Source organism: Rattus rattus, chromosome 16, assembly GCF_011064425.1.
Source record: "Rattus rattus isolate New Zealand chromosome 16, Rrattus_CSIRO_v1, whole genome shotgun sequence".
Taxonomy (NCBI): domain Eukaryota; kingdom Metazoa; phylum Chordata; class Mammalia; order Rodentia; family Muridae; genus Rattus; species Rattus rattus.
The window spans coordinates 40,758,297-40,776,996 of record NC_046169.1 but is presented as its reverse complement, the minus strand read 5'-3'; the positions used below and the strand labels follow the sequence as shown (position 1 = coordinate 40,776,996).

Below are 18,700 nucleotides of genomic sequence, written 5' to 3'. Positions count from 1 at the left end.
GGCCCACAGGAAAACATTTAACAGTCTGAAACCCTAGCCTGGAGACCCAAAGGCCACATGGCATTCTGCCACACAGCCAGCGTAACCAGTGGGCATTCCCGGTGCAAACAGGAGCCTAGCACGCACGGCCGGTTCACACTGCTGTCTAGGAACCAGTTTGTCAGTTATTGGGCCGGTTCTGGCTTTTTGAGACAGGGTCTTGTTATACAGCTCTAGTTAGCTAAGTCTCAAATGCAAGGCAATCCTCCTGCCTCAGCCTCTCATGTGCTGAGACTGGCTTATGCTACCACACATGGTAGTATTTAGATTTTTTTTTTTTAATATCATAGTATGTTACCAGTGTGTTCAGCTCTGGCGCCTTACATAGCATTTCCTGGTGCTTCTGAAATGCATGTCTAAGGGTATTCCCTCATTTGATAATCTGAGCCCCGGCTAGCCTTAGGTCCTTTGAGAAACAGAACAGTGGCAATGTCTCAGTTAAGTCTTTGCACGCATGAGGACCAGAAGAAAAGCTGGACTGCCAGTGCCGGGGTTGGTACTCTATGACGTGCCACCCTTGCCCACTTGGGGAGTTCTAGCCAGCAAGCAATCCTATGTCAGAAGCCAAGCCTAACACTGCAGCGAATACCCACGGGTAATTATTTCCCGGGGAATCTGGCCCAGAAGACAGCGGGCTGGTTCAGAGGGTGTGTGTGCACTGCTCTCCAAGCCCTGCATGCTTGCACAATGATTCCCAGGGACCGACTTTCCTTGCTGACCTCCCAGCTGGAGGTCAGGTTTGCAGCCACCTCTGAAGCGAACCCAACAAGCGCAGCTGGTGGGCACTGGAGCCTGGCTGGCCTCACCTCCCCAGAACTGTCCCTGCTCCACTTAAAGGCCATTATCACAAACGGGGCTAGGTGGTTTCCAAAGGGCCTGGACAGTGCTCAGAGAGAAGGGAGTTGGCTGGAACCAGCCCAGAGGGTGCACAGGCCTGGCATGGCCAGGGAGAGAGAGGCACGAACAAAGACAGCAGCAGAGCAGAGAGGACTCCACCCTTGGGCCCAACTCAACAAGCCACAACACAGCTCTGAATGTCAGCACCCTGCACTCTCAATGAGAAGTTGGGAAAACCATTTTACATAACAGAAAACAGTGATTCCCTCCCAAGCACACATTCTGGAGGAACTGGCCAATACTGGCCCAAGAACTGCCGACCAATGCACAAGCAAGTCCTTGCAAGGCTTAGAGCATAGTTCCTCTCACTGGGCAAAATGGTCCAGCCCCTTGGAGGGTTGCCATGTCCCACACACACACCCCCCGAGAGGAGATGGAGGGCATCTCATTCACAAATGGGCCCCCTAAATGCAACCTCTCTTTCCAGGGACAGCGCTTTACGCTGCACCATTCCCCCATACCTGAACATGCCTTTTACAGCGACTTAACTAGAGCACATCTCTTAGAGAAAGCCCACGTGAGACCCAGTTCTTGACACATCCAACTGAAGCCGGCTCAGGAGCAAGACCCAGGTTGTATTCCTCCCAAGGCTGGTGTTCCCACCACACCCCACTCTGGCCACAGACCCTTTCCAGGGTCAATGGAAGCCGATGGCCTTCGGAAGTGCCGGAGACCGACGGCCTGGTGTCCCACATGTCTCGGACCCTCACCTGTGTCCCCTTGCTCACCAAATGGACACACAGAAAACGGCCCTTGCTCTGACCACCGACCAGCTGCCCTGCCTGGCGCTAGCTGTAAAATACCCCTGGGTTTTCAGCACAATTACTAGCGCTGTTTCCTCTTGAAAAGCCGGGCCGCTCTGGGGTTTGCAAGAATGCTTCTTTTCCTTCCTTCAAACATTCCTTTTAAAATAATTGTACTGAACTTTTTTTTTTTTTTTTAAAGTGAGAGGTTTAAAACGAAATAAAAAGATAATTGCTCAAGAGGAATGGCTGAAGCTCACCCTTTGTTTAAGGCAAAATAAAGAAGGTAAGGAAGGGTAGAGCCAAGAGACAACAAGCAGACAGGGCTATCAGGATGCTCCCAGACCTGAGAGGGGCTTGGGCTCTCTCCGTCTAGAGCTGCATGTGACCCTGCGTTGACTCAAAGACAGAGGAAGGTAAAGTGGCTTGGAGGGAGACTTCTACCCTGAATAAAACAGGCAGATGCGACCAGGGTCATGGCCGACCACAAGGATGGAAGGCCTGGACTCACAGCAGACCTCTTGGAAGCAAGAGGCCACAAGGCAATCAACACAGGAACCCCTTGGGGTTCGTATGCAAAAGCATACTTGCTTAAGCTGTTGTTGGTCAGAGCTTGGTGAGCACAAGATAAACTCGGGAGTTTAGGGCAGATTATTTAAGTTGACAAGGCCACTAATGTGCGGATTTGGACACCACCACCACCGCCACCGTGGGCCGTGAAGAAGCATCCCATCCAAATGTCCCAAAGGAGAAATGAGAAGGCACGCGAGGGGCAGACCTGCAAGCAGACCCAGTGGCAGATAAGTCGGCGTGCGAGCCAATAAGGAGAAGAAAGGAACCCTTGCGTAACTATTTGCGATTGGGGTAGGGTGGAGATTTAAGGTGTCAGAGCTGGAGGGATGGATTTCTAATGAAAACGTAGGCATCACTTCTATTTCCCAGATTGGGAGAGCGCAGACCCAGGGGGTGCAGACATAGGTCGCAACGCTGGCCACACCCAATATCAGCTCGCCTTCCGCACAGGACTGGACTAAAAGGAGCAGATAAATAAAATCGCAAATTGCGAAATGCCGACCCAGTGACCCAATGACATCACTCGGCGCAGAGACGGAACTCATGCCCCAGGCCCCGTGAGTCCTCCTGGTTTATCTCCAGCACTACAGTGACACAGCCCTCCTCCACAGCAGCCTGGGACTGGGTAACAGGCCTACCCCGCGCACACAACCAACCCAGGTTCTTGTAGCTGAGGATGTTCTCCTGCCCTGATCAGCGCAGGGACAAGCCTCACACAGCCCCGGTCAGTTCGATGAGCTCGCTGACGTTAAACCGTAACCTCTCCTTTCTTGTTCTTCCCCAAGGTTACCCATGAATATTTTAGAATCCAAAGTCTTAAAAGCCCCTCAACTGGGAGCTCCTGTAACATCAAAAATAAAATATCTTCTTCCTACTTTAAGAAAGAAGAAGCAGGGCTGGAGAGATGGCTCAGCGGTTAAGAGCACTGACTGCTCTTCCAGAGGTCCTGAGTTCAAGTCCCAGCAACCACATGGTGGCTCACAACCATCTGTAATGGGATCCGATGCCCTCTTCTGGTGTGTCTGAAGACAGCTACAGTGTACTCATGTACATAAAATAAATCTCTACAAAAATAAATAAAGGAAGAAGCAGTCACAACCAGATCACAAAGCAAAAACAAGCCTCGAGTGTATAAATAAACTCAATCGTCCACTGTCTGTGATTCACTCAGGCTCTTCTCGGCTTCAAAGGCCTCTCCTGGGCTCTCTACAGGGACTCCAGTCCTGCCACACAGTGCCAAGCCTCAGCCGCTCTCCATGACCCCTTCATGCCTTCAAAACTAGGACCACCTTGGTGACTCTTACACTACCAAGTTCAGCCGCCAGTGTGAGGTACAACCTGGTCCGTCTCTGGAACACAGCCTCTGTGTTTCTCGGGAAACCCTTCCCAGAGGAGTTCACCTCAGGGATGCTGGTCTCTTCCTAATCACAGCTGGTTTCTTAGCTCTAGCTGATCAGCGCCAAGTGTCCCAGCAACTCAATGGTTATACTTTATTGGTGCTGGTCTCTTGTCTGATTCTTCAGCCCCAGCTGACCAGAACCACAAACTCTCAGTTCAAAATAGCAAATGGCTCTCCTAGTCTTTGGCTCCCTCTGAAACCTCACAGGCCAGGCCTGCATTGTCTACCCTGCTCACAAGATTCTCATCTTCCAAGCTCCTGCAGGGCAGCTCACGGAGCTCTCAACACTCAACCATTTTTCGAGCTCTGACTCCTTCCCCAGTCCTCCCCAAACCATGGTCGGGTCTGATACAGCAACACCCCCTTATCCTAGTACCAATTTCTGTCTTTGTGTTTATCTTACTATGATAAACGCTATGAGCAAAGGAATCAGGGAAGGAAAGGGTTAATTCACCTCACACTTCCACAACAGAGTCCATCCCTGAAGGAAGTCAGGGCAGGAATTCACACAGGACAGGAACCTGCAGGCAGGAGCTGATGCAGAGACCATGGAGGGGTGCTGCTTACTGGCTTGCTTCCCCCATGGCTTGCTCAGCCTGCTTTCTTACAGAAACCAGGATCGCCAACCCAGGATGGCCCCGCCCACAACAAGATGGCCCCGCCCACAATAAGATGGCCACGCCCACAGTGGGCGGGACCCTCCCCCATCAATCACTAATTAAGAAAATGTTTTTTAGGCTTGCCTTCGGCCTGATCTTTCTCACTTGAGGCTGCCTCCTCTCAGGTGACTCCAGCTCACAGCCAAGTTAACATAACACTAGCCAGGACTGAGCTCTGAGGCAAAAGAAAAGTCTCTACAGCTGGGGCTAGTCCAGCCTGGCTCCAAGGCCTGAGGAAACACAGAGTTGGGGGGGGGGGTCCGACCACTACTGTGCCCTCAGCTCCCAAGCCCACTGTCTTTATCCACCGGCTTACAGAGGAGCCAAATTACACCATCAACTACCAGAGGCTGCTTCATCCACCCCTGAGGGATTACGCTCAGGACTGGCTAATTGGCAGATAATGACTCACAATGAGTGTAATGGAGTCCTTTACACTCGAGCTCCAGGGAGCCGCAAGGCATCCCAGAGAAAAGTGAAAAATATAATTAAAAATAAGTTTCCTGTTTGTCCGCTGGGGTGAGGTGCGGCGGGTGGGGTGGGAGGGGCCCGGTCTCACCTGCACGGTGGACCTGTTCCACCTTGAACCCTGTGACTGCACCACCCATACGTGTGACGATCATTTTTTCTTTTGCGGTTGAACTCGGGTGGTCTGCATACTCTCAGGATCTCTCTCTGGACCTAGAGTCCCCGGATGCTGCTAGCATAGCTAGCCAGCTTGTGCCCTTCTCCTGCTCCCAAGTGCCAGGATTAGAGGTGAGGTTGTCACGTCTGGTGCTCACACAGGTGCTGGGATCTGAACTCCGAGCCTCTCGCCTGCCCAGCAAGCATCTTCTCTACTAAGCCACCTCCCAGCCCAAAATCAATCTTTAAAACCTTCAGGTACAGCTGGTCGTTGAGATACAGATCCGAATGGAGGGTGATGAGCCTGCACGCGTCTGCGGCACGTGTCAGAGAGATGGGCAGGTGTGTGTGGCTTAGTCATCTCTAGGGCGGGAGCAAGAGTGTGGGTCATCCACCCTTGTTTTTGTTTACTTCGACTTCTGGAATTCCACGGGAAGCATCCTTCTGGATTTTCAAAGCTGCGGCTCCGTGAAACACCTCGCCAACCCGAAGTTCACTTCTCCCAGCTGCCTCTGAGGCAGGTGGGTCCTCTACGATGACGCTAACTGCTAGGGTCCTGGGGCAGACACATTGCCAGGATATAACCTCACTCCGGCAAGGGAGGGAGTAGGATTAAGGGTGCCCTACCCCTCCCGTGGAGAGAACTCTGATGTGTGCCTCTCCATAACAGAGCGGGTTTTAGCTCTCCTAACCTCCTACCTGGTGTCTCCAGTCACCCAATGAACCTGCCTCTAAGCTATGCACGCTCACCCCTGGACTTGGCGAACCATGACACTCCAGGCTTCCAGGAGCCTCGCTGGACATGATAACCACCAACAGCCAAGAGTGGTGCCCCCCCCCTACTAGGTTGGGACTTTGAAGAGCTTCTCTCCCTGGGACTAGTGTGAAGCCCAAACACTGTGGAGCCAGGGGTGGGAGCCATCAGGACAGAGAGGACAGCAGAGGTGGGACTCCGACAGACTCACAGCTAGCACGTGGGGGGTCACCATTTTAGGGCACCATGTAGGCAGACAGTCCCCAAGCTCCAAGGCTCAAGTCAAAAGTCTTCCCATTTCAGTGGCTGGGATGTGCTCAGCAGAAGCCATACTCCGGCTCAGGATCTGAATCCTCTGCCTGGCAGGTGACCTGACCTGACTTCGTCCCTCACTGCTGGGAAGCAGCAAACCACAGCTTCAAACACCCATGCGGTCGCAAACCCCCAAACCAAGGCACCCATAATCAGCGGCCGGCTTCTGTGGGACAAAGCGGTACATACACTGCGGACAGAGGCTGCTCGAGGCTGCAGGAGTCCTCATGGGGTCAAGCTGAGGCCAGAGTAGCTGACACCTTGTCTGCCTCAAGCCACCTCACCTGAGGCGGGGGGGGGGTAGGTGTGCTGGGGTGCAGACAGCAAGCAGGCACTTGTGTGCCCTCAGATGGCAAACCCAAGGAAACAGTGACTCAGAAAGCTGCCCCAAGACCTGCTCCCATCAAACCCCACAGCCCAGGAAGAGCAGTACCCGGCTTCAGTCACAGCAGGAAAGGCGGCCAGCTCACCAGACCCCAAAGGCAAATGCCTGCACTGGTCTGGCAAAGACTGTCAGCTCCACCCACACACTCTGACACGGCTGACACAGTCCTCTTGGTTTCTGTGCATCAGAAACCCAGACTCCCACCCCCTCCCCCAGTGCTGGAGAGCCACGCAGTGTCCAGTCCAAAGGTCCCCCCACACTGTCCCCAGCACAGGTAACCTGAGGGACCCTCAGAGGCAAGCTGCTGGCGGGTATACCATGGAGGTACCAGATAAACCAACTGAACCTGGATGGCGCCTGAGTCAGATGCCTCTGGGGCAGAACTATGGGTACCCCACTTTCTAGGACCACTGATTCACCAGGGAACTGGCTGGAAACGCCAGTCTCCCCATGGTGTCACCCCCTGCTGGACGAAGGACAACACGCTGACGGTCAAACAATGCGGGTCGAGCATTCACTTGCCCTGGCTGAACTTGGTGTTCAGCAGCTTTATTGAGTCCACCTCCAGGAATGAACCCAAAAGTCAAGTTCAGGCGGCGTTCAGAGAGTGGGGTGTGGCTCAGGTGAGTGATGGACTTGGGGCCAAGATAAAGGTGTGTCCTGTGAGGAGGGGAAGGAAGCAGGGTCCTTCACAGACAGCGATCAAGGAAGGCTCCGAGGGAGAGGGTGACACCACAGCCAAGGGGCCTGGGAGGTTGGAGATGGCGGACAGAGAAGAAGCAGATGTCTAGAGGTTAAGAGTGGGAGTTAAGAGGCAGCTGGGGTTGGGGGGGAGGGGGTCTGCACCCAGTGTATAGGAGAACAACGGGCAGAGCCCACAGAAGTCACATTTTGGGGCTCTATTGGAATGCCCCCTTCCTCTCCCTCTGAGGACCCCACTGTACTTTCCAGAGCAGGAGAGAACAGAATCTCGGACCTGCCAGGTGTGGCGAGTCCAGCCTATTCCATGGCTGTGGGCCGCTGGGGAGGCAGAAACGGAAGAGGGAGGAAGATGTGCTGGGAGAGCTGCGAGTGGCTCACAGAAGTGAAAATTTTGGTTTCTTTAAAAAAAAAAAGAAAGAAAGAAAAAGTTATGTGATTATATTTTTGTTTTGATCCCAGATGGGGGGATACAGGGCTGTTTCAGACTATCCAAGAGCAATGGTGCTCTTGCAGGGGCGAGATTCTACCAGCTGACCGTGGTTTAGATTTGGAATTCTGGGGACTCCTGAGAGGGTATAAAGAAAACCAGAGCCTGGAGGGTCGGGCGGATGCCAGCAGGTGCTGGCGGTTCCTGATAGTGTGTTTGCTGTGTACTGGATTACTGGTTGGAGACCTCCTGACCACAAAGACTGGACTTGCCCCCAAGGAACTTGATGCACCTAGTCAACAGGAAGTAGTCCAACGAGATCTACGTCCCCGTTCCCCTCTAACCGTCTTTCTCACCTGCCTAGTGTTGGAGTGGTGGGAAGGATTGGGGTGGAGAAAGGTGGCAGGTATAAGAACCCAAAAGAGTATCCAAAAGTCCAGATTACAGCTCACCGCGAAGGCCTTCCCCAGCCCGGGTGTCCTCAGCTGTCAAAAGGCTTCTGAATCATAGACAGGAAAAGCACTCGGCAATGTTTACATGTGGGTCCCCTACCACGTGACAGTAGCCAGGAACACAGGTGTAAACAGGCCCGGTCAGCTGTGGACAGGCAGAGGAAGGTGGATCATGACAGAGAGGAGACTGTGTGAGCACACACAATGTGTTCTCCAATCCAAGACCTTGCCCCTCCCCAGTAAGAATCCACAACAGCAGCTCCACCATCAAAGACAGCTTCCTACATTGATCTGAGCATTTATCTGGCTTCCTAGGGCCACTGGCCTACTTCGAGGTCCCAGTCTCCACTCTACTCCCCAAGGCAAGGCCCCAAATTCACAACAAAAAGTGTAGCTCTGGGGAGCAGAGACAAGGAGGGTCAGGAAAGCCTGTCACTGACACCAGGAAATGGCACCAGGAAAGCCCCTGTCCCCTTTAAGAGAATTGTTCAGACATGTCACCTGGATTCCTCAGTGTCTGGGTGAGCTGGGTAGTTTTATGTCAACATGACTCAAGTCATTGAGGGGAGGGGAGCCTCAACTAAGATAAGGCCTCTGTAAGACCAGACTGTAGGCGAGCCTATAGAGTTTTGATTAGTGATTGATTGGGAGTGGTGGGGGTTCAGTCCATCATGGGTAGGGCCATCCCTGGCCCTGTGACCCTGGGTTCTATAAGAAAGCAGGCTGAGCAAGCCAGTAAGCAGCACCCCTCCACGGCCTCTGCATCAGCTCCTGCCTCCAGGTTCCTGCCCTGCGAGAGTTCCTGTCCTGACTTCCTTCAATGATGAACGGTGATATGGAAGTATGAGCTCCTCCCCAAGGTGTGTTGGTCGGGGTGTTTCATTACAGTAGTAACTTTAAGACACCTGGAACCACTGAGAGGAGGAAGTGAATTATGGAGAGATAACCTGCCTAGGCCAAGCTCACGCTTGTTACAAAATTGCAGAGTCCCAAAGCCTTAACTGCTCAGCAGCTAACCAGCAGGAATGAACCAGGACAGTCCTTCAAAGTCAGAAGCCTGAGGGACAGGCTGCCTGGACGGGTGTGGCTGTGTGGCCAGAGTGGGACTTGGGTTCTGGCTGGTGACGTCAGCTGTGTAACTGAACCCTCAGTTTCTCCAGCTAGGCCAGAGGAGTAAGTTCTGTGTCTGACTTCCAGAGAGGCTAAGGAAGTACACTGGGATCCAGCCCATGGCAGGAAGCCAAGACCAACGGTCATAATGTTGCCCACCCTGCCCACCAGTTCCTGAAGTCAGCCCACCTCATTCACAGCTAGCCTGCCAGCCCAGCCTGTCAGAGAGAGACTGAGTCAGCCATCAAGGAGGAGAAGGGACATCAGGGAAGACATCACACCCAACATTTATCTATGGCATATATTCCCCCCCCCACACACATATATATATAACATACACAAAGGTAAACACATACATACATACACATACAATACAAAAATACATACAAGGGAAATAACATACATACACACACAACAAATACATATAACACGTACAAAGGTAAACAGCACATGCATGCATATGCATACAACACAAAAATACATACAAGGGAAACAACACATGCATACACACACATACAACACACAAATACAAGGGAAATAACACATGCACACACACACAACACAAATATAACAAGGGAAACAACACATGCATACACACACATACAACACAAATACATACAAGGGAAACAACACATGCATACACACACACACATACAACGCATGCACAAGGGGAAATAGAAGAGTCATTGTGCAAAGGCCTTGTGGTAGAAAACTCAAGGGGAAAAGGGACCCTTCCCTTGCACAGTGCACTAGGGTAGAAAGCAGAGGAGAGCACTGGGACACAAGGCTAAAGGAACGTGACTGCCCGGTGATTGGGGAGCAGCTAAACAAACTGGGGGCATCCTGGCTTGGGATTAAACTATCCCAAGGGAAGTTCACAAAGCAGCTAAGGGCGTGATGCTAAGCTGGAAGGGTGTCCGCAAAGCTGGACACATCTGGGGCTCTGCAAAGTTGAGAAGAACAACCACAAAAGAGGAGTTGGCAAAACCCCCACCCTGCAAAATGCCTCCCCACCCTGCAAAATGCCTCCCCACCCCGGCAGAGCAGCGGTGTGCTTGTCTGATGGGGGAGGCCTCTGTGGGGTAGTTCTGCTGTTTGCAGAGCACCGGGTTCTACCAAAAACCTTCTTGTTTTTAATGCTAAACAAAGAGGCAGAGTGTGGTTTGCTGCCATCTGCCCCATCCACAAACCTCAATGAGGCTCCTGGAGCCAAGGTCTTAGGAGGACAGCCACTCTCATCCAAAGCTCAAATAAACAAACGTCCCTTTGGCAGAGGTCCCCTCGCCCTCCCCTCCAGAGCTGGAAATCAGACAATAGCAGTGTTTTCTGAGAGACAGTAAAGGGCTCCGGCTCAGCAGTGGGAACTCACCCAAATACAAGCTTCCCCACCCAAGACCCTCCCTTTCCTACAGTCAGGGTCGGCCCACCTCCCACTCTCTCCTGTGCCAGATGCTTCCCCTAGAGCCCTGACCAGCCCTGAATCCCTGAGGCCCAGAATCCAGAATGTTAAACACCCAGGCTCTCCGGTCAAAGCTTAGAGGATGAGGCCACCTGTGAGCCTGAAGGACCGGTCACTCTGCAAGAGTTTGTTAAATAAGAACCTTCTACGCTGTGGTGTCACGTGGGCTTCGGGAGGAAGAACTGTCAGGGGGTTGGGCATTGTGGAAGGGTTAGAGGTCAGGGGGCGGGGTCCAGGTCTGTTCACCTACAGTCTTAACCCTAACCTTGAGGCCTCCTGGGAAACGGGACAAGGGGCCTAGGCTCAGACCTACATGTGGAGGAGGAACCCGCCAAGGGAGGGGCTTTCTAGACAGTGGACCCAGGAAGCAGGACCCATGGGAAATGGGAGTGGGACAAACTGGATGAGAGGGGCCAGCCTACCAGGCAGAGTTCATGCAGAGTGAGGAGACCTCAGTGGCTCCCGAGGGATTGGTCCCGATTCCTGAGAGAACCAGGACTGCCACGGACATGCTGGGTGACTGAATGCTAGAAATACACAGTGGGATGTGGCTCCCATGGGAGCCACGGGTGCCACCCCTTAGGGCATCCGGAGTCCATCGCTGCCTGACATCCACTAAGGAGGCCTCTGTCCGGCAGTGCCAGCGAAGCCTTGACATTTGTAGGCTAAGATTTAAAGGCAGGACGTGATTCACACACACGGTCCTTTCTCGGGGAGGAAGGAAATGGCCCTCAGATCCACAACCAAATTTAACTTCTCCATGCAGCGCTGTAGCCGGTCACACAGGAGGACGCACGCACAGGGACCCCCCACCTCTTGGGAGTCACCACTCAGCTTTCTCCAGAAGGACCTCCTGCTACCCTGAGCATACAGCAAGAAAACCTAAGGAAGTGGGGGTGGGGCTCTTGTGGGATGAGCGGCAGGCAGAGGGGCAGCTGGTCCTTCCCAATCTCCATTCTCTCTCCCTCCTCGAGAGACAGAGACAAAAGAGGTAAAGAAACTGTGCTGTGCAGGAAGCCAGGCCTCTCTCTCACACCACCGAGGGAATTTCAGACCCTGTGAACAAGGTGGGCTCAGGGGCAAGGGGGCACAGCCACACCTGGGAGAGGTGCCTCTGCTGTGTTAGGTCCTGGGGGGCAAACACAGTGCCCTTGCATAGTGAGGACTGGAGAAACAGTTCACAGGGCCCAGGCAGTTAGATTCTCCTGGCCTGACCTTCAGTTCCAGGATCAAGAATCCCATCTGAGTTCTTCCAGACACTGAAGTGGAGTTGGCAGGTGGCTGGGCTCCCTGCTGCTCCCCTATGCAAGGGAGCAAACCCCACTGATGGTGGAAACTGTGTCCCTGGCGTCCTAGTATCAGGAAAGGACACGTAAGCTAGGGACTCCCTTTCTGGGGCCTTTCCCCAGGACCCAAATATGTCTGAGGTGACCTCCACCTTCAGGCCTGTGGCGCACACAGAACTGGCTGCAACCTTTAACTCATCCCAGCTCTGTGAGCCTGGGAAAAGAGCTCACTCTCTCTGGGCCACCATTTCTTGGAGTGACAGCAGGGCCGCTGGGCCTTCCATCAAGGGGGTAAGAAGAGAAACACCCTAAGGGGAGCAGGGCTGGGGTGAGGCTCAGTGTAGAGAACCAGCCTGGTATGCATGATGCCCTCAGTCCTTACCCCAGCTCTGAGAAAACAGGGTTCAGTAGCTGGATCAGGAGGTCAAGGTCATCCTCAGCTACATAACAAGTTTAAGGCCTAGCCTGGGCTACACGAAAACCTGTCTCCAAAGTAACAAACACCCAAGGGAAAGGAGTGAGCCTGTGCATTAGGGATTGGTGCTTAAGTGTGTGTATGTGTATGTGTATGTGTATGTGTATGTGTATGTGTATGTGTATGTGTGTGTGAGTGTGTCTGTCTTGTGTGTGTACATGTGTCTGTGCATCTGTATGTGTTTGGGTGTGTCTGTGAGTATGCATGTGTCTGTGTGTGTGCACATGTGTCTGTGTGTCTGTCTATATGTATATGTCTGTGTGTCTGAGAGTGTGTGTCTGTGTGTATGCATGTGTTTGTGTAAGCATGTGTCTGTGAGTGTGTATATCTGTGTGTGTGTGTGTGTGCCTTCATGTCTGTGTATGTGTGTGTATGTGTGGACATGTATCTGTGTGAGTACATGTATGTCTGTGTGTGCATGTGTGGACATGTATCTCTGTGAGTACATGTATGTCTGTGTGTGCATGTGTGTCTGTGGGTGTGTCTGTGGGTATGTGTCTGTGTATGTCCGTGTATCTATGTGTGCATGTATGTTTGTGTGTATACATGCGTGTGAGCATGTCTGTGAGTATCTATATCTGTATGTGTGCCTACATGTCTGTGTGTGAGCATGTATGTGTGTGCATGTGTGTGCATGTGTGTTTGTGGGTGTGTGTATGTGTGTTTTGGGTGTGTGTCTGTGTATGTCTATGTGTCTATTTGTGCATGCATGTGTGTGTGTATACACACGTGTGAGCATGTCTGTGAGTATCTGTCTATATCTGTATATGTGCCTGCATGTCTGTGTGTGTGCATGTATGTGCATGTGCAGGTTTTGGGGTGGGGGCTGGGGGGAAAAGATCAACCTCCATGCTGCCTGGTGGGTTTGTTTGTTTCTGTTTTTTGCTTTCATTTTTGAGACAGGGTTTCTCCCTGGGACCTGAAACTCACCAACTATGTGAGGCTGGGCTGCCGGAAAGCCCCAGGCACAAGCCCTCCACTCCCCGTGCCCAGTACATGGCTCCTCCTTCTTGTACAAAATGCACCTTACTGAACTATCACCCCAGCCCCAAATGGTTCTTGATGAGGTCAGGTGACCATTACATATGAATGCTGTCCTTACCAGAAAGAAGACAGCACAGCTATGAACCATGAAAGCCTAGCACTCAGGTGCACGTTCTCCCTCAAGTCCCACCCCCTCCCTCCATCCCATAAACACCACCTCTGTTGTGCGCAGAGCTGACCCAGGTAGGTGTCCAGTGAGTATGTGAAAGCAGCTCAGAAAGATCAAGGGGCTCACACAAGGTCACACAGCAGATAGAGTGCAGAGTAGAATCAGTAATTAGACCAGTGACCCACGTCGAGGACAGAACCTTCCTCTGTTGTCCGTCTTCCAGCAGCCTGACCTATGCCCAAGGCTCAGTGCCCAACCTCAGCAGGGATGTCTCCCAGCTCAAGGATCCTATTGATAAAAACTTCTTGCATCTTTCTACGGTTCTGCTGTGCGGCAGAGGATGCCCTGGAGGTGTATTACCACCAGCCACCAGCCATGGTGACTCGGGACCCCCTCCCTCCCAGGGCTCCTCTCTCCCTCCCCACCCCATCATAACCCGATATCTGTGAAGGTGGAGAGAACACCAAGCCTGAGCTGATCACCAGAACAGAGAGTGCCAGGCCTCCTCGGGCGTGACGCTCACAGTGACAGCAATACTCAGGGACTGGCTGGTGCCGTTTGCTTTCCTGTGTTTGTGTTTTCAAAGTCACCTTCTACTTGGACGCCATAGCTGGCTGTTTTACTGTGGGGCCATGACTCTGAGATTAGTTCAAGTATAGCCAGTGGGGGACCTCAATCTCCACAAATCACAAATGTTGTGTGTGTGTGTGTGTGGTGTGGTGTGTGTGTGTGTGTGTGTGTGTGGTGTGTGTGTGTGGTGTGGTGGTGTGTGTTTTGTGGTGTGTGTGTGTTTTGGTGGTGTGTGTGTGTGTGTTGGGGTGTTTTTGGGTGGTGTGTGTTGTGTGGGTTTGTGTGTGGGGTTTGTGTGTGTGTGGTTTGTGTGGTGTGTGTGTGTGTGGTTGGTGTGTGTGTGTGTGTGGTATGTGTTTGGTGTGTGTATGGTGTGTGGTGTGTGTGGTGTGGTATGTGTATGTGTGTGTGTGTATGTGTGTGTGTGGTGTGTGTGTGTGTGTGTGTGTGTGTGTGTGTGTGTGTGTGTGGTATGTGTGTGTGTGTGTGTGTGTGTATGTGTGTGTGTGTGTTTGTATGGTGTGTGTGGTATGTGTGTGTGTGTGTGTGTGTGTGGTGTGTGTGTGTGTGTGTGTGTGTGTGTGGTGTGTGTGTGTGTGGTGTGTGTGTGTGTGTGGTGTGTGTGTGTGTGTGTGTGGTGTGTGTGTGTGTGTGTGGTGTGTGTGTGGTGTGTGTGTGTGTGTGTGTGTGTGTGTGGTGTGTGTGTGTGTGTGTGTGTGTGTGTGTGTGTGTGTGTGTCAGAGCAGGGAGCTCAGGAATCTCCTCAGCCCTCTCTGCTGCCTGGATACTAGGAGGTGGCTCTTGGTGAAACTGAAGGAGTTTCCTTCCTTAATGTAGATGTTCAGGCTCCCTGGGAAACACGAGGCTGAGGTCTGAACTTCAAATCTCAAGGGCACAGAAATCCTGCTTCCGTGTCAAGAGGCCCCCAACCCAGCTTCGAGTCCCTGAAGATCAGCCAGGGACTTGCTGAGGGCCAGCCAGGCAACAGACCTCTTAGGTGCGAGAACACACCGGCAGGACAAGCCGGCAGATGGGGTGCAGGGGCCCACAGTATGAACCTCGGACTTCACTAGCAAAGGCAGCTGGCCATGGTGGCTGCCGGCGGGCATCTTCCGTGAGCTGAGCATACGGAGACCAACTCGGCAGGGATGAGGGGATGCGAGTGTGAAGCCCTGAGTTGGGGGGGGCGGGGTCCCAGCACCCACGGAAAAGCCAGCATGATGGAGTGTGTCTATTACCCTAGCAGTGCTGGGAAGTAAGACAGCTGGATCCCTGGGGCTCAGTGGCCAGGCCAGCCAGGTTCAGTGAGAGATAGCAATGGGGGGGGTGGTGAGAGACAGTGTTGGGGGGGAGGACACCTGATGTCAACCTCTGACCTCCACATGATCATTCTCCGGTCAGCACGGCCATGTGCACACACATACGTATACCACCCAACGTGCGCACGAAATATATAAGCAAACAACGAATTAATAATAATACTAAGCTACCTAAAGCCAGAGCCGGCCACTGACACCAATGAGGGTGACCCAGATTTATTGGAGGGAGTTAGTGAGAGGAACAAGAATTGAGCTGGGCCGGCTGAGTCAGCACCAGAGCTGGTGCAGAACGGCAGGCTGGGGGAGGGGAAGGGAAGGAAGGGGCTGGCCCACACTCGGCAGAGCAAGAGCTGCTGAGACCCCCCACCTCAACCCCGTGTCCCACAGAAGGAACTGAGGCCGGACTGAGCGATTGCAACATCCCCATCCAAGGTCACGCAAAGAAGCCATGTCAATCCCCTGCAGATGCCCCAGGCCCCCAACTCACCTCTGACTCCATCATCCACCCTGCCCTGTAGCTCCCCACACCCTCTCCTCTCTCTGCCCTTCCAGATAGATCTCCATGGCACGAGCGCCCAGTCTTTCCGAAGCTGCTTCCGCAGCCAGGAAAGGAGGTAGACAGTTCATCTTACATGGGCCACCTCCTGTCGGTCCAGTGGTTAGAACCTGGATGCTAGCCAGGCCTTGGCAGGGGCAGGAAGCATCCCCAGTGATGGCGATCAGGACCAGACTCATGAAGGAGCCTAGTGTGCAGGCCAGGAAGGGACAAAGCCCCAGTCTGCGCTGCTCCCACACCAGGAGCTGATGACAATGCTACAACCTTAGAAAGCTGCTACCTGACCCACTCCAAATGCCAGTTGTAGTTTGCAGAATTCTAGGAGTCGGTCCACTCAAAGTAAGGAAAAGTATGCAGCCCTGTAAAATGACAACCGGTATTGGGTGCTCAGCTGTTAGGAGCACTGGCTGCTCTTCAGGGGACTGGGGTTCGATTCCCAGCACCCACATGACGGCTCGCAACTTCTATAGCTCCATTCCAGGGACTCCAACACCCTCACACAGACATACATGCAGGCAAAATACCGACACAGAGAAAATAAAAATAGTAACTCATTTAAAAAAGAAGAACAGAGGTACTAACAAACAAGATTCTTGGGAATTTGCTTTACAGAAGAGAAACTGAGGCACGAGGAAGGGATGTGATGTGCCCAGGCCACACAGCTGAGAGCTTCCAGAGAATGAAGTCCCGTCCTACTGCGCGTGCAGACCTTTCTCAATTAACACATGCTACCAGCATGGAGTCTTTAGAACATAGGGGCACGGGTGTTCCCTACTGTCTCACAGTCCCATGTCCCACAGAGGAGACTGAAGTTGGAACAAGCTCACCCAGATGAGGGACGGCGGCATTCTAAGGCAGTAGCACATAGACACAACTGCACAGAAAACAGAAGACCAGCAGCACACTGGTGCGCTAGACAGCAGCCTCATGGCACCTTCCAGCTGAGGGACACACAACCACGCAATGAAAAGAGCCCTGCGCACACAGTAGGTACTTTACTGCACATAGTAGGGGCTTTACCACACGCACTAGGAGCTTTGCCCATCGCTACCAGCCTTAACAGAGCCGCGGCGGTACCCAAGTCCGCCACAAGTCCTAACGTGTGCACACCTGTGACCCTAGGCTGTGTAGCTCTGATTCGGGTGGGGTCACCCTAAGAAGAGCCACCTCCCTGGGGTGACTCAGGCCTCAGGCTGAGGACTGGGCGGGGACACCCAGCAGCCATGCGGATGCCTGGTCGAACCCCACTGAAGCTGGGAAAGATGGCTCACACCTGCTGGCTGGGTCAGCCAGCATTCTGGGCATTCCGAAAATTCTTCCGGCTTTGGGCCGCCTCCCTCCCTTCCACTCGCCCACCCACTTTTTGAGAGAACTGAAGAAAAGCAGGACAGATGGGCTGGGGAGGAGAGTGGAGCCCACAGGCATCAGCCCTCACTTGGAAGTTAAATCTGAGAGGATCCAGGCCGTCTCACCTCTCAGAGGGACGGTGTCGCCTATCGCTGGCACATTCTAACCAAGTCCTAAGGGCACAGAGGGGACAGCTTGTCCTCAAGACTCAACGGGAGACAGGACCAAGGCTGGACCCTAGACACTGCCTTGGAAATGGCTCTCTGTCTCCATGGTGGCAGGGGCCTAGGCTGCGGCCTGGGTACACAGCAGGCGCTCAATAAGTAACCGACATGAAACCGGACCACTCTCCCTGGAGAAGGAAGAACGCTGGCTGGACGGGGGTCCTCCCAGGGCAGATGAGTTCTGGTGCCTGAGCTGCAGCAGACGGACGCCTCTCCTCAGTCAGCTCCGTGCCTCAGTCAGCTCCCCATGAAAAGGTTAATGGTGCCGACTGTCTGAGTCACTCTGAGGGTGACAGAACACAACATCTCCCAAGCTAGAGACTTGGCACATAGCACACATCCTGGGCAAACTGTGGCTCCTCCAGGCCCTGCCTTTTAAAGGGCTGGCTTAGATCCTTCCTGGAGGGGTAGCAGGAGACTCGCTTGGCTCACAACCTGCTTGCACCAGAGAGAGGAGAGAGCTCGCCATGGCATAGCACGGAGAGGCCCACGCTGGGGACTTTCTAATACACTTTAATCCTCACTGGCCCCAGCCTCGGCCCTTCCCTGACACGCTAACAACCAGCTAACAACCAGCTGAGCCCGGCCTGAAGTGAAAGATGAACTTGGGCGGGGTCCAAGCCAAAGGTCCCTGGGAGTTCCCTCCCCAGCCCGTCCAGTGCCCTAAACATTGTCAGAGGGCAAAGCACGCCAGGCCTGACCTTCATGTCCCAACAGGCCAGGCTCTGTGGTTCACAGGGTGACCCTGGGTACCCAGAGCCACTGGTCTCTCTTTCCGCTGGGATGTCCTTCACACTCACCCCTTGGATGGGCAGTTCAAACCCTGGGAAGGCCTGTAGCTACAGGAGGAAGGAAGCAAACCAACCAACGAAGCCCAAAGGAGCGGGCAATGTGAAGCTACAGCCCTGACTCGGGGGAAGTACTCCAGCTTCTCCAGGGGATGAAGGCCACCCTCTCTCCTGTGCAACAAAAGCAACACAGGGTGCTGTGAGTCCTGCATCAAATTCACCATGTAGCCCAGGCTAGCCTCAGACTCACAGGCAAATGCCTTTTATGTGCTGGGATGACAGGCGTGAGCCACACACCCACCCCCAGGCCGATCTGTGTTAATGATTAATGACTTTACGGCGGCTGCCGTCCCCGTTTCTGCCGATCGTGCAAACAAGGGAGATTTTTTTTTTAAAGTTATAGCTTGATATCGGTTGTGCACATTAAAGAAACAGGCTCCAAGCCAA

General features: G+C 53.2%; 1 protein-coding gene across 1 annotated transcript in view; it reads right to left on the bottom strand.

Annotated features, from left to right (window-relative positions):
* Positions 1-18,700, bottom strand: part of Kiaa1671 (KIAA1671 ortholog) — a 148,650-nt gene that overhangs the window by 124,632 nt on the left and 5,318 nt on the right. The window lies entirely within an intron of this gene.